The sequence below is a fragment of the Homalodisca vitripennis genome, chromosome 3 (genome assembly GCF_021130785.1).
Source record: "Homalodisca vitripennis isolate AUS2020 chromosome 3, UT_GWSS_2.1, whole genome shotgun sequence".
NCBI classification, from domain to species: domain Eukaryota; kingdom Metazoa; phylum Arthropoda; class Insecta; order Hemiptera; family Cicadellidae; genus Homalodisca; species Homalodisca vitripennis.
Window position 1 is genome coordinate 141,554,505 of NC_060209.1, and position 17,462 is coordinate 141,571,966.

The following is a 17,462-nucleotide window of genomic DNA, read 5'->3' on the forward strand; positions in this document are numbered from 1 at the left end:
AATGATTGTATTACTACACTTTAATTAAGTATGGTTAAAGTGTTTTATAATTTATATCCTCGTTCTGCTTCGAGTTGTGAAAGCATTTAGAAATTAAAAATCAGACAGAAAACCATAGTTAGACTGGCTTCTGCTTCTTGAGTCGTTCGCTACTTCATTGGCATTATCTGTTTTTAGGTCTTCATATAAAACTTTGACTAATTTAAAAATATTTCTAGCAGTATGTATATATGTATATATATATATATATATATATATATATGTACAAATACATATTCTATACATAATTATATCGCATAGTTATATTATATTATATAATTATAATAATTATATTATACATATTATATAATTTATTATATTATACATAATTATATCGCTATACGTATGTATGTATGTATATATATTTATATTATATATATATATATATATATATATATATATATATACATACATATTCAACATCTTGTTAATTATGGAAGATAAAATTGTTCAAGGTAAATTTATTTGTTACATTTTGAACTATCTTGAAACACAAGGTATATGCCAAACGATATGTTTGCCACTAAGAATAAGTATAATTATACAAAATAATAACTATTGCGATTTATAAAATGTATAATAATAACGTTAATAAGTGAAATTATACGTTTTATTATAACATATTTACTTAATATTAACAAATAACGATTTGTTGTAATATTTTGAATTATCCTTTATCGTATAAATAAACATTGTTTATGAGCGATGAACATTTTGCAAAATTCAATCCTGCACACTTGGTTACATTATACGATGCTAATGAAGTCATTTTAAAAGTGTTTCGAATTTTCTTTTGAATGCATGTATAACATATTAGTTTGATTTTGGTGTTATATTTTACTACGTAATGAATTCATAACACCATTCAGACGAACATACATTAAGATAATTTATGCAACTGTACTAGTTCGAGTGATATTTATTCTTGTTGAATTAGACTTTATATATCGTCAATCTCACTTGCTATTGATTTGGTTTGGATGTTGATGAGACATTTGGCAGCATGGAATATATATATCCTCCGTTAATTTATTAACAGCATATAGATCATAGTTTAACAGCATACATTATTAGTAGGGACGGATCATCGTTCAATATATTATTTATAGAATTATATACTAGTTTGGCCACATATCACAGGTAAGGTTGAATCATAGTTTACAACGTAGTCTACGAAAGACCCATGTAGCTATATATAATATGTTCTCTGTTTTCAAATCGCTACACATCTCGATACCTTGTGAAATTATTAATAGCCTAAACATTTTTAGCCTTAAGTACAAGTTCGTTATTTTGTTCATAAAACATGTTATCAATTGTTTCAATTTACAGTAATAACACATTTTTTGGCAATACACTTTAATTTTGTTGAAGGTTCTGACCAATATATTCATCTGATTAAACAAAATCATTTTGATAAAATTAGACCTCATGGCGAATTATTAGTGATATGAGTTAAAATTGGTTTTTTGGGGAAATCTCGCCTGTTTTTGTGAAGAGATATTGGATATGTCACTAAACAAGTCAACCGATTTTATTCCAAATCTGTGATTGAATTTCGATACCCATGAGACACAGTTTGCAATAAAAATAATCAATTTGTACTGTTTTTATATTGCCTACCAATAATTTTTTTTCTCGTGAGGTTAATTAATACGCCATGATCAAAATTGGTTGTGTATTTTGAATATACATAAAAAAACACAATATTGACATAAATCTCAACTTTACTGGCAATCATGTACATAAACGTGCTGCTACGACTATCCCTTTATTAATACACTATGTACTTTAATCCCATTTAATTTTTCAAATAAAATTTCAAACATAACGACCTATTTATTATTTAGTTTCCTCTATAGTGAAAAATACGGCACGGTTATTAAAAGAAGCCATTTATACGTTGAGCTTCCTCTGGAGCTTTGTTCTTAAAATTAAAATACTTGTTAATACTAAATTGAAATTTATATTTAGCTACGTTTATACGTATTTGTAGAATACTCGTACGCTTTCATATATGAAATATTAAATGTTTAAATAATTTATTTAAAGTTTAAAATGAAGTTATTGAACTGTATCAGCTCCTCGGATGCGCTTGTGTGATCGGGGTTAAATTTGGATTGGTTGATTGGAAGAGGTTTCCGAGCTAAACCCCCACAAGTGCTCCCTACAGCTATACTTGTGATCGACTTCCTACGGAAACGTTTCTGTGTCAGTAGCGTCTTCGGGTTGGAATCAAACAAATTGGTTTTGTACAATCATCAGAGCTCTTCCAAGTGTTGATTGAAGATGCTATTCATAGATATACTTAATACTGTTTTATAAGCATTCAATAATGTTTAAATCTCAAAAAATGGTAACGGATTATTAATCATGGATAATACGATAATATTTATTTGTAATCGTTATATCATTTAAAAATACGATTAGTGAAGTAATAATGCCTTCTTTAGCTATCTGAACAAAGGAATAAACTTAAAAACGTGAAAATTACAAAATCAATAAAAATGTTGGTAAACGCGCCCAACAAAAAAACGGTTAAAATTTAATCTTTTAGGGATTGAGAGATAGCGCAGGTTCAAATCCTGTCTGTGACTGTTGCATTTTTTTATCAGTTAGTGGCGTATGAGGACGGCCATAATAAGGCTAATGGGGATCGGCATCTCCTATAAAAATTAAGACATTTTAAAAATACCACTCAATATTTAAGATTTTGACATATGATTTTCAAACATATTATTCAACGGTGTTGACAGAAAATTATTTATTTTACAGTATGTTCCGTACCTTTATCTTTACAAAGTTCAAACTTTGTATGATGTAACTAAAGGTTTGTATTCGAGATTTGTAAACCCTAAGGCATCCTAAAATCTCAGCAAAGAATTTTGTTAAGAAATGTAACCCTTAAATCTAAGTTATTACATGTACAATATAAATAATAAAACTTGAGCCGACTGATTAATAAATGTTTAAGATTGTTATTAATAAATTTAAAAAGAACATCCATGTATGTCACAAAATATGTCGCCGTTATTTATATTGAAAATTTAGATCCATGTATATTTATTTTATGGACAACACACGAGGTCGGAAATTCATATCTATGCATTCCTGCAACCGTTGGATGTTTACCAATGCTAAGCTCGTACCTCGAGCATTGCTGCAAGGGCTCTTACTTCAGTTCCAGGAAATTGTTTGCATGTTTACTCTTTTACAACAACACCATCCCGACCAGAATTCGTTTGGAATGTTTCAGGTGAATAAATACTGGCTCTCTGTCGAGCTATATTGAGTGTATAAAATATCATGCACCAATACAAATGTATAATATAATATAACAGCATAAATATGTTAGTGCTATTTCGGTTCGAATTCCGATGGGAAATTAATTTCTGTGGATAATTCTATATTTAAATTATTAAATAGTTTAGTATCTTAAAGTTTTTAGTCATTCGATTACATATTAATTTCGCCATTTTAAAACATTTTTAACATTCGATTATAAAATAATTACTCATAATAAATTAGGATTTTGTGTTGCAGTAGCAGCACACCCACTCACCAACTTTAAGATTCGAGTTTGAATCCTGGTGGGGTAAGTACTTTGTAATACTAATCAATCTTTAATATTAGTTCCCATGATTACGTTCTATGTCAATTACAGTATATAACTGTATTAAAGAGACTAAAATATAAGAAACTATTATGAAATAAAAATGGATAAGCGTTAAGGAGTAGTTTTATATAAATATATTGTTTATATCAAACCCTTATTTTACTGCTTTGAATAATATTATAGGTATAAGAAACTCGTGGGGTCCTACTAATATTTTTCTCATTAACAGTTTTACGTGTCACGTGGTAAACTGAACTCGACTTGAAGATTAGAGGGGAGGATGTAAGGGTTAATAAAATAAAACCTAAAGAAGAAAGAGAATTCATAATGAGTGAGCCCGCGAGTTTCCCTCTTCGGTCTTGACGAAACCTTCCTTTCCCACAATCTAAATGGAAGAACTCCAAAATTATCCCACCGTAGCTCAGAAGCGCTGACGTGAAATAAGTGAACTGCCACATATAAAGTCTGCTAGCTGTTATCCGCTGCGCTTTATTCAATTATCCATAACACTAATGTGACTGTAATTCATTTTTAAGTACGCTTCCAAATCGTCCTAGTTTCAACTCTAGTAGTATTTATTTGCTTGGTTTTGAAACCTTAGTAACAAGAGTTGCTAAATAAATTGAAGTTGGATTTGTATTATTTGTACTCCATGCCATGTGTGGTGACAATAAACTTGTACAATAGTAATGTTCAATCGAGGCCAGATTACAATACAAGTCGGGTTCGTGATACTATGAAGTCACAAGACCCGTCCGACCTCTCCGCTTATTTCAGTGGGAATAAGCCAGCTCATAACTCGGGCTCATAACTAGTAATATTCGACAGTGTTTCTTTTTAAATTGAACATTTTGCATGCTTAAGAGTTATTTGTTAATTTTATAGGTTTTATAGGTAATCGTCACGGCAGACAAAAACAAGATGGCGGAAATAAAAAGGAAGGAAATAAAATTTGTAATAAACCAATGCGGAGTCACAATATGGTTTTAAGAATTTCATCTCGCATGAACCATAACGAAAGGGCCCATTCCTGTCCCCCTTCCTTTGTATTTCCACCATCTTGTTTTTGTCTGCCGTGACGATTACCATTGACTAGTGCCCTCTGGTCAGTCGTAGGTGGTTAGTCGACGAATGAAGACGTATTGTGACCTGTATTCCGTAGTTCAGTTTTAATGATTAGTATTGTGTATAGTTTCTTATTAAGTGCATGTTTATAGAGTTAGTGAAGTTGACAAACAACATGGTGGTTGTGATTCCTGACTTAGGCGTGCCACAACGCTTTGGTAAGATTTGTTTATTTTAACCTAGTTTGTAATTATGTATTAGGTTAGTTCTTTACCTGAAGAAGAGATCAGATCGCAGATCTCGAAACGTAGTGTTGTTGATTTCTTCTTTCACTGAACGATGGCAAATGTCCGGAAAAATCCTGTTTCCTTCACAATCCTTCCATCGTCAAAAATAACCTTCAAACAGAGGTGAAAATGTTTTTGGTACTTATATATCATGTAATAAAGATTTTACCACGAGGGTTTCCTTTTAACTTTTTTATTTACATTTTTATGATTTTTTTTAAATTTTATCATAAAAACCCGAAAAAAATCCTATACTTTTTGCTGTAAAAAAAAACGAAAGCATAAAACTAAAAAAGCCCATGTTAAAGTTTTTATAATAACTACAAGAGGATGTGGTAAAAATTGTAGAGTTGTATCTCTTGTAGTTTCTGAGATAACGGGTCATTTATGTAAAAAAATCACGGTTTTCGGGAAAACGCAAATAAATATTTGACCTACAGGAAATTATTTAATTTCTGACCTATAAAATTAGTTTAGAGCAATCCAGCACGATACGATGGTTGGTCTGGGTCCTCTTCTTCAGCAAAAGCTTCTTCCAACCTCCTTTTGGCACTTTCACGTCTTTGTCTGGCTTTTTTCTGGAGTTTTGAAAGTTCTCGCTCGCTCCTTTGCACTCGCAGTCTGTCTAGTTCACTCATTACTGAAGCTGTGTTTTTACTAACAGTCATTCCAAGTTCCTTCAAGACAAGGCACCTTATGGCATTTCCTCTGATAAAACTTAAAATGGCTTCATAAACACCAAACTTCAAGGTTTGTAGACCTACAAACACCGTTTTGGGTAGTCGTGACCAAATTACAGCATTGACCGACTCATTGGGAGTTTGGGACTTACCATGCAGGCATTTCTTCAACAGGGCAGGATCTGCCAAATCCTGTAAAATAGGCTTGATCTGGCTCATAATAACTTCAGGTATATGCATGTGCTTCAAATGATCATATATTTCATTGTTGGCGACAGCTCGCTGATAATTACACCAGCTCTCTTTGCCTTTTTCACAGAGATCGTGCTGTGGATTTTCATTAGTGGACAACAAATGATAATATTCAGCCCATACCGCTTGCCTCATTTTATCTAAATTTCCAGCATTCCTCCGAATAGCTAATCCGTAATATTTCTGAATGGCTAAGATGCGTTCATCTGTAAGGCGATTTCTTCCACCAATGGTTTTTCCATCGGCAAGGACAAGTTTTCCTGATTTTAGTTTTAGTTTCTTTAGGCGAGCACCCATTCTTTTTTGTACATGTCCACAACAAAGTATAGTATAATAGTATAGCAGAAAGTATAAGTTGTTGGTAAGCAATTTGCTCCTGTCTTGTCAATTCACGGCAGAGCTACCAAAAATTTTATATAGACGCATGACGTAAGTCCACTAAAAGTGGAATAACGTTTTTTCTAAATCACAGATTTTGATGGGAATGGTCTTAAAATGTTTGTGACATGTATATGAACACAAATATCTAATAAAATAAAAATGCATTAAAAATATTTTTCTGCCATCTGAACCCCTAGTTACATTCATACCGACTGGAATCATACCTTCACAGTCCAATGCTCAAGGCTCCTCGGTGTGTCAAAGCCCTCATCTGGGCCATGAGCGCGGCATACGGGTGGCACTGTGGTGATGGGGTGAGGGTGGAGGTGTGCGTGATCATGCATTTTGATTAGAGCTTTATTGTAGTGTATCTGTAGTTAAACTCGACACTCAGCTCGTTTTCATATTATACAAAATTTCATCATAAAACAAAAATATACTGTAGTAACATACACACGTAAAAGGTTTGTTTTAATAATTTTGTTTGAAGGATTTTTATGAAATAAAACAATCGTTGAGCTGAAGAAGAAGAGACCACAATATTATTTCCACAGTAAACTGATAAAGATTAGATATCATGTATGTCTGAAATTTCGATTGGAAAATGAATATTTTACTTCTGGAGAATACATTTTCCAACACTGATGATAATATTATTTACTCTTTCATCTACACTAATATAAAAAAAGCAAGTCATTCCTTCATCACAAAAAGGATTCTAACGCTCCGATTTTGTGGTTACGCGCGTAATAATATTTTCTGTCTCAAACTCTGTATCTGAACATCTTGTTGCCAAACAACACCTCACGCGCCTTGTCCGTAAGTAAATTTTATATTTTCGTTTTATAAATTAGCCCTTTCATGCGAGACATATAATTTGAATGTATTTAAAGTAAAATTGTAAATAGTTAAGTAACTTACCTTTATTTGTGTTTTATTTGGAGGATTAATACATATAATAGAATCTGAATTGATGTCTTTCTGAATATCGTGATTATAAGTAGTCTCGATAAATGGATAATACCTCTTGCTGTTGTTTTAGGCGAGTCGGTTGCTCTTTAACTATGAGTACAAACTTCGAGTAGTTCCAGTATTAATGTTTTAGACTTCTCGTCTACTAATCTTCACTTTTCTCCGACTACAGCTGCAATGTTGAGCCAAGAGGCTGACGCCGCGCGTGTGAGTCGACATCGACGTGAAGGGAAGCCAATTTTGAATTTTTAATAAATGATTAAGTTCGTAGGTAAAATTCCAAAGAACAATGGAACCATTAGTTCCACCCCCAAAGATATCATTTAAATTCATTATTACTCTATTTTGGCAGCAACATGGCATTACATTATTTTATTTTAACATATAGAAGTGGTGCTGGTAGGTTTTAATTGCCACAATTAAACTTATAAGTAAATGTTTTGAAATCGAGTATTTATTACTACGACCTCAGTTATATCCAACCCTATGTTTTTCGTCCATTCGGTATGTTTCCCTACGTAATAAGCTGATGCAATTTATTGGAATATCCGATACTTTCCTAAACTAGGGAGGAAAAATTATCCTCAAATCTTCAATAATGTTACTGGAACAAAATTTTGCTAAATATATCTACTACTTTAGGTTTCAGATACAGTTTACTGATAAAACTAGTTAGTACTCATATTTCCTATTGTTGAATCATGTAGTGAAAAGAAGAAGACAGACTGTGAAATGTGAACATCACACTCAGGTCACGAAGTACGTAATGCTTCTTCAGTAGATAATATAGTAGCGCCGCCGCTTGTACAAATGGCCGCCATTTCTTAACCAAGAGAGTTGCCATTGCCCCGCTGTTACTTTATATTACTGTCCTGCTATAGAGTGTACTGTTCATAGAGTGTAAGTGATAATAGTAACACAAAGCCAAAGAAACAAGGTATGGATATAAACTTTGCATGAAACCTCAGCGAAGCCTGTTACTCGATACTGGTATAAAACTTCATTAATATGAGTAAATTGATAAATAAAATACAACCTTTATCAATGTTTTGGACGCAAATAAAAAAATATCGTCCATAGTTTATCGTGCTATTAAAACTATACGAGGAGATATTAGAGCAATACATTACATACTTACGTTTATACCTGTTATATAGATCAACAAATCACCTTAGTAAACATAGAAAACATTTTATATTGCATAAATATCATAAAAGGAATGTTAATTGATCAATTTTAAGGACACATTACATAAAAAGTATTAAAGTTTCTATTCTATATATTCTGTTGCTTAACGGTAGGGAAAATTTCGTTCCTGATATTTACTTCCTAATCTAACCTTATCTAATGTTATAATCAAGCCAAAGTTTAATGCATTTTTAAACAAGTAAGAAGTTGGGTATTTTAATTTACAATATGTTCTAACGTGTAACAATAACGTAACTCGTTATTTACACTACAATACCATGCAAGTGCCAGATGAGAGTCAAGTCTGACATACTCCACAGTTGTTCCCAAACTTGGGCTGACAACCAGCAGCAAGTTTTCGACGAACTTTAATAACTCGCCAATTTGATCCGAAACAGACAGATTCTACTAATGAAAAGTTCTCTACTCACAACGAGGTATATACTGAGTCTGTATATCAACTAGCCTTTTTCTGGCAGAGATTTGTAAAAAAGATGAATTATAATCATACGACATGTATAAAAGAAAATGAACTTGTACAGCCATTCACCATTAAAAAATGACGGCTCTCCATCCAGTCGAATGATGTAGAATAAGTTTAGTAATTTTTAGAGGTTTTGTAAAAGTAATAATGAATTCGGAAGGATATAAATGCAAATTAGACGTGACATTGTATAGGTGGAAATTTTGGAATACCCATGTTAAATTTGTCCGAGCAAATTAAAGTCTGTCATATACTAATAAATTATTAAGAATTACAAATTAATTGACAAGTATTATAAGAATTGTTATAGATGAGGCAAGCTCAAAATGTTATATTTTTATTTATCTATTTCTTTTATTATTATTAATATAATTTATTTAATATAGTTTATTTCAGTCCTCGGTTCAATATTAGGATAATAGTTCAAAGAGGTTATAACGCGGTTCGGGAATTGTTTAAATGAGCATTAAGATATATTCAGATTACGATAAATCCAATACGATATATCTGTTTTGGAATTAATTTCCTTACGAGAGTAAAGCTCATTAGAGATGGTTAAAATGCTAATATTTGAATAAGTATTGATGTAACACAATTAGTCTTGGTTAGTAATAAGTTATTACGTTGGTTGCATACAAACGGAATGGGTACGCCACATTACGTGTCATATTACATGCTTAACTCATGCAAAATTTCAAGTCTTCTACTCATTATTATTAAATGTTAATAAAAACACTACTTTTTCCAAATTGTTTATTTTTTGGACGAGGCCTTTCGAAACCAAAGGTTTCATCTTCAGGCAACTCCACAAATAAATATTTACACATTGTTTGTTATAATATTAAAATAACATATGGTGTAAAAATGTAAATACAAAAATTTTGGAAATATTTCAGCCAGTATGAAAAATTAGATTTGACTAGAGTTTAATTTTTGAATAAATTGAGAAGAAAGAAGATTGGAATTTTCAATAGGGCCCTCTTCATTGTTCATGAGTTTTTCTTTATTTTTGTTTATGTATAGTGTTTCCCAAGCATTCAAGTTCATTGGTTTTGTTATTTCTTTTATTAATTTTAGATTTGTAATTGATGTTCTGTGTGCTGATTCAATGCAGTGCTTGGCTACAGCAGATTTGTCAACTCTTCCATATTTTGTGTGTGATAAATGCTCTTTAAATCGTGTTTTTATTGTTCTTTTTGTTTGTCCAATATAAATTTTGTCACAAACTCTATATTGTCTTCTACTCATGTTACTATCTCACACGCTAAAATATAATACGATTGTCCTAAGTATGCTTACACAAATATATTTTTTCTGATATATTATCGTTGGCATCATTGCTACCTATGAGGCCAGTGTAAAAGTATTCACTAATGCTCACCCAAAGTTAAGGGAATTCCATGAAGTCAATTTTGCGTATATATAGAAATGATAATTCATGCCAAAAATTTGAAATCTACAGACCAGTTCGTTTTCCGAGACAGATATATTGTGCAAAGACAGGCAGCTAAAGGGATAGACAGGTAGAAATAAAGATCTTCTAGCCTCGCGCATTATAGGTTTTACTAACACTCAGCCAATAATTGAGTGGCCCTATACATTGTATTGATCTATCATGTCACTTGTACAATGCTTCTGGTATTATATCCACTCTGTGACGAGTACAACCCTACTGCTGAGATTTAATTACTACCCTTAGTCGAGCGAGGCAGCAGGAGGCCTGAGGGTACTTTGCTACCTTAGCACTGAGGCCACTTAGCTTTACACCTTTACTTTGATCACAGACACTTTGATTACTCCCAGAATAATGAGTTGCTACTTTATACACACTATTCGTCATGGGCTGTTCCTAGTTTTGTTACCATGAATTTACCAGTTATATAAACCTTTGGGATATTTCTCTAATAATCATATTGTTATTTTCATTCGATATACGATTTTGCATTTAAATCCTCTATTTATTTAGAGTGGGTAGTTTAACATGGTTTATATATTTTGTCATCGGTTAAGCGTTAAGGAAACCTATCTCAAGATATCTCGACAACGGACTGACCTACATAGTAGGCCTTAACTGTGCAATAAGCATTTCTATACTGGCAACATCGAGTATGATGATCGTACATGAGTTATGATTAAGCTTTAATAAACATTGTTACATTGGTTTAAAGGGAACCCATGACGGCAACGAGGAAATCGAAGAATAAATAAAATTGTAAACAAGCTGAGTACAATAGTATGACGTTACACGTGATGTATTGAGCTATATACTTGAAATATTTTCATACAACCACAGCGAAGCCTGTATCTTTATACGTGGTGTGGCGTGGTCGTACTTTGTATTAGTGCACCCTTATGAAAAATAATTTTATTTTGGAATGGTGAAATTATAATGTGGACAGTTAATCGTTTTAAGACGTCTAATATGTAAAGTATTTTAAATGTGACATTTCTGTGTAATTTTTAAATGTCTTTCGTGTAAAGAAATAGCGAGGATAATAGTGGTTTTATATATATATATATATATATATATATATATATATATATATAACACTAGTTATGATTTAAGATATATTTTAGGCTCAGAAGTGTAATTTAAGCGGAACATTAAGTAATATTCGTTAAGTCGGAGTTATTCAAAAATAGCTTATTTAAGAAATTTCAGTGTTAATCAACTGGATATCAATATGTTCCCTAACAATGATTTGCTAATGGAAAGGAACAGCCACTTCACCCTCTCTTTAATCACCAAACACTTCCTCAGCAATTTAGCTATGCGGCACGCACACCTTTCCTCTAATTTAATTGAGCCCTGTGGCTTCCTTGTCAATTAGTGGGTCTTCATGGCAGTAATGTGCATCCCTTTGAGATGTTAAAGTGCTATTGTCTAGAATAATACTTTTTATTCTTAAAAGCTCTGAATCTGTATTTGAAAAATAGGTATTAGCCATTAAAAAATATTAATGTATTTCCTCTATCAAATCCGAGTTATTAGGAGATAACGTACTAAAAAAGCGCCTTATTTTTATTTGCAAGGAAAATGTGGTTTATCCAGGTTATTGTAACAGTAATTTCTGAAAAGTTTTAAGGATATAATTTCTATAAAATATATTACAAATTTAATATTTTATAATCTATGTTATACATTGAAATGTTTCATCGTTCCAAGTGAACGATGTAGGAGTACGCAATACCTGTTCGCATGACACATTGCGCGTAGCAGGCTTTGCTGTGATTTCATGTATAATTTCAAATCGATTGTTCTCTTCGTTCATCGACCGTGTGGGTAGACAAAGAGGCGTAAAACTAGTCAGAAACATGTATTTGTCAGTTCTAAGGCATACAGACACAAGGGACAGAAAAATAACATTGTCAGTTCCGTGAGTAAGGTTTGGTGACGCTCAACCAAACATATGAATGAATGATGCGTATGTAAAAATGAAGTTCTATTATAAATTTGAAGCCAATAGCTTAAGGGGGGAGTTCATGAAAAAATTAAAAATCTTTATTTTTAAACTTAAAATTTCTATACTATGTGTGGTTCTTACATATAAACATGGAAACAAATAAAAAATTGGTAATTTTTTTTAACCCCCGTGGGTAGTAGGGGGGGGGGGGTTGGTTTTCCATATTTTTCAAGGGTTTTCTAGATCCCGTACCAATAAAAAATTTATTTATGATAATTAATTTCTGTGTTTTTTCTAAGTGTTCCTAAAGGTATAATCTGTGATCTGTAGGATGGGTTTCATTGTATCATAGTAAATAATAGTCATGTATATCTTTAAAATGTAAAAGCTTAATTTTCCGTGAAAAAATTATAATAAATTAATTTTTTAAATATAATCTGTTTATTTTTTCTTTAAATCCATCCTACAGATCACAGAGGGGAACCAAATAAAAGAAAAAAAATCATAACTCTATCTGTTTTAGAAGCTGAGCTGTGTAATTTCTAAGGTAAAAAATACAACTTTCGGAAATCGACAAAAACCAAAACAGTGTACTTTATCAGTGTACCCATTTTCTCACTAGCAAACTTAGCCTTTGATTTAGCTTTAGTTTTTAATGATTTACTACTTAGTATTTTCACCTCTCTTTGCTTTACTGGACCCATAGTTCATAACCTAACTAGCTACAAACCAGTAAATATTATGATAACATAACCTAGGATATGTTGTGTTGTGTTGAATAACAGTACAATAACATAAATCTATGAACTGTTCACTATAAGTCTATAATTGATGATTTCATTTAGCTTTTAGCACAAATAACAACAGCCACTGAACACAATGAATATAACTATGTGATGTAAACAAAGCACTTACATTACAGTCACATGTCACAACAATGAACAAACTGCAGAGAGAATCAGCTGTGATTAGTTTAGTTTGTAAACGGTTGTCTTGTCCCACTTTTCCAAATATAAAGCCAATAACTATAATAAGCTGGCACAATGGTTTATAGTACTAAATATAATTACAATTACAGTATAGTTTTGATACAATAAAAACATAAATCGTAAAGAAATGCTGACAAAATGTTGTCTACTGCTAGTTTCACATATAAAACCGAAAAATCAATCCAAAACTATGAACTTCAAATATATTATTTTCAAAGTTTAAAAAATCGTAGGACCTTTTATTTTATATTTTTATGTTCAGAACTGAATATAGAACCATAATATACAAAAAAACAAATAAAAAAAAATTTACCGATTACCCTTAATTTTTTTGAGTTTTCATAAATATGATATGCATCATCATCGAATATAAATTTATCTTTGAAGGAATGAATATTTATGACAAATTTCAAACCCAACTCCTTCTTTAGATTATTTTGCGTAAAATATACTGAGACAAACAGCCAGAAGGAAAATACGGGAACCCTCAGACTGATAGCAAAATATTGAAGCTTAATCGATTCATGAGATATAAAAAAAAGTTATAAAGTTATGCTTCGCTATCACTCAGTCAAATCCCATGGAGAGACATGGGCCATTATTGAACATGAAAACAGTCTATACAGAAAAGAAACTATACGAAAACGTTTTATATTATGGTTAATTAGTTTTCCAGTTATCCTGCGAACACACAAGCAGAGAGAGGAGAAATTTCGTCAGCTTCCTGACTGATACAATAAACACAAAGTAGATGCACACAGACCCACACAGTTCAAGTGAAATATTATACATTGGATTGAAACAGCCCAAGATTCATTCTGCTGATGATTTCTATTAAATATCGAATACTGCAGAAATGCGAGACAGCTTTTATCGAAGTTGTCTCGCTTCGAATTACGAAATAAACGTGACGTTAAAGTAAGGATCAGTTTGCAAACCATTATTTCAACGTCGTTTACTTAAAAATATATTAATGCTAAGTATAGAAAAACAAAATACTGGTTGGTTAATTGTAACAAACCGACTGTTGATGCATATTACTTTAATGCCGATATAATCTAGCTGTAAAATCTTGTATGAATAGCCTAATACCAACTTATAAAGGTAAAATCTTCTGTAATTCTATCATAAATCTGGTGAGACAGAGCTTTCAGCTCAAATATTGAATACGGAATACTAATTATGGTCATCAAAGCAGACAGAAATGATGATTGTCTGTTCAAGGTCTTGTTGGCAAGAGAGAGAAGTCACACTTAATAAGCGCTTTTACGTCTTTGTAGTTTAGTGTAGAATACCAGGTGTTAGTAGTCCACATACTAAGCGCAGTGCTGGGATTTGCCCACGTTGAATAAAACATCATGTGAGTCGGTTGTGTTCACACGGGGCCATTGCCGTTTACACTTACATTACAACACGACCAATCAACTCTACTTTCAGAGAAGAAACGTGTTATTGAATGTTAGTTTTCCAGTTCATGTGTCAGTACTACGAAACAGGTCAAGCAGAACATGTTGTGTTTACTCTTTGCTGGAAAGATTTTGTTTTAATACAAGTTCTTTAAAAAATATAACGGACTAAAACATGTTCTTTTATTATTTAATAATGTTAGGGTTAGTTTTTTGTGTTCTATTTTATTTCTGTTATGTTATTTCTTAAAATGTTGGCCGCGATATTGAACCCTTCTGTTATATTGAAGAATAAGTTAAAACAATTTTTGTACGTTATCATGCATTTTGAAAAACGTCCAGTTTTACTGTAGGAAGCTTAATGTTTCTTAATAGTTGTGAAGTACCTATACTCTTTTAGAAATTAAAAGAAACAGAACGTTTAAAATAAGTATCAAACAATTGGTGAGTGCATAAAAATATAAAAAGTAGTTTTCATTTACTAAATATATTTATAATATGATTTAATTATGGATGTGTCATTTAATAAACAAGATTTGGCACACATTTTAACAACTAACCCACTGAAAATGTTAGTAATACAGAAAATTTATAAGGTTTAGACCTTCATTGATTAAATATCTTAAAATGGTAAATTTACGAGAGATGAAACCTTTATTGTATTCTTTAACCTAGAAAATTGTGCCTTACCCTGAAGCTAGACCTTCTATTCTTTTACTAAGGAAATGTATTCAATTCCTGGGGCTTCAATTTGTCATATAAAAGTATAATATAAAACAGAATTGCTTTAATTGGGTAATTTAAGCTTTAAAAGAATAATTATAAAAGTGTGTATACATAGTTTAGGACGTGCATACAGTTAAAAAAATTTAAGTCGGAGGTAATCAAATATTCATTTTATTCTCTTGGTACTGAATCTAACTTACAAGGACTTTTTCAGTTGCCTTATTTGTCACGATAAAGAGCATTAATAATGAGATAATGTAAGAAATATTTCAAATAACGAATAGCATTATTACAACGAGCAAATTGAAAAAAGCATTACCAAACTTTTAAATTTCATTGATTAAATTTATTAAAAATTATGAAATTGTATGTGGTTTCTTAAATGGTAAATTGTGTAGATACTTTAAAATGTATGTATATTCAAACAAATATTTCCCTTGATGTCTACTTCACTGTTTAAATGGTACAAAGTAGCCCCTGGAGCTGCAAACAATTAAAGGAACATGAAGCGAAGTTAATGAACTCGGTTAATTCGTTTCAACAGTTTGTAAGTAATTTAAAATAAGAGAAATTCTTAAATAAAGTAAACTGTAATCAATAAAAACAACGAAAAATAATTAAAAATACACGAATAAAATATTTTGTTTCCTTCTGAGACTTGTTCAAACTAGAAGAGTATTTTAATTTTAACTCAACTTGAGCGGTATTTTAATGGTAAATTTATATTTATTTTGCAAGGCTCTAGATTAGTTTACCTGTATCCATAATTAGTTCTGGAAGGAAAGTTTTTAGTTTTAAATTTTATTATTGAAGTTTAAACCTTCAATAATAAAGAGCTTCATTGTAAAGTATACTGAAAATTTAAAAATACAAAATTTCACCGAATAAAAAAAATTATCATACGAGTGAAATAATCGATAATGTTTTTTAACATTATCGATTATTTCACTCGTACGATAATTTTTTTTATTCGGTGAAATTTTGTATTTTTAAATTTTCAGTATACTTTACAATTACCTGAAAACACTGTGAGGGAGACAACTACTGGTAGCTCAAATTTCCAGGTAGAGAGAGAACTGGTAAAATAATGTTTATACAAATTTGGTTATATTGTTAGAATAGAAAAAAAAAACTTTAAGTAACTTGATTATTATAAAATATCGGATTATCCAAATATTTAACCGTAGTGAAAGTGGAATGAAATGCAGAAGTAAATGTAAAATACCTTATATGCAAGGTTAAATTCTCTTCATATTTGTTTTGATATCATGAGTTGATAAGGATAAGGGTTTCAATGAAGACTTTACAAAAATAATGTTAACCTTAAAAAGAATACTGATTTTTACACTGTCTTACACAAAGTCTTTGAGAGTATGATAAAGTGGTAAGGGACGTGCTGTGAGAGGAACAGCTTGTGTTATAAAGTTTCTCAATAGTTGTTTATCTTCACAATGTTGTGTCTATGGACAAGCATACTTTAACACTTGCATTGGTTTATGTATATCTATTCTTTGTTGCAGTGGTTCTTGATATATCTGAACGCTCCTTGGATATTTATGCTTGCACTATTATAGAGTTGGTATTACCTTAGCTGATCACGTAAATTCTACATTAAGACAATCTAACTCTTGAGATTGGATCAAGAACATAGCGCAAACAAAGGAGTTAATGAACTTAAACAAGAGTAAGCGGGCACACTGTTTGAAATTGTTTGCATTACCTGTTAAGAATTTCTTTTTGACACTCTGTCCAAATTGTGTAGGCTGCTATAGCATTAGACAGCAGTATATTGAGGGTAGTCATAGAGGATCAAAGAAGGTGCTAAGGTCAGAGCAATCATAAGATGACGGTCAAGAGAACTTAACCAGCGCAAATTTCCGTGGCGCATTTACTTACATAAAGCCTTCAAAAAGGTACAATAGGTTTTACCTTTGTAACAAACACTCATTATCTAAGTGACATTTCTGATATAT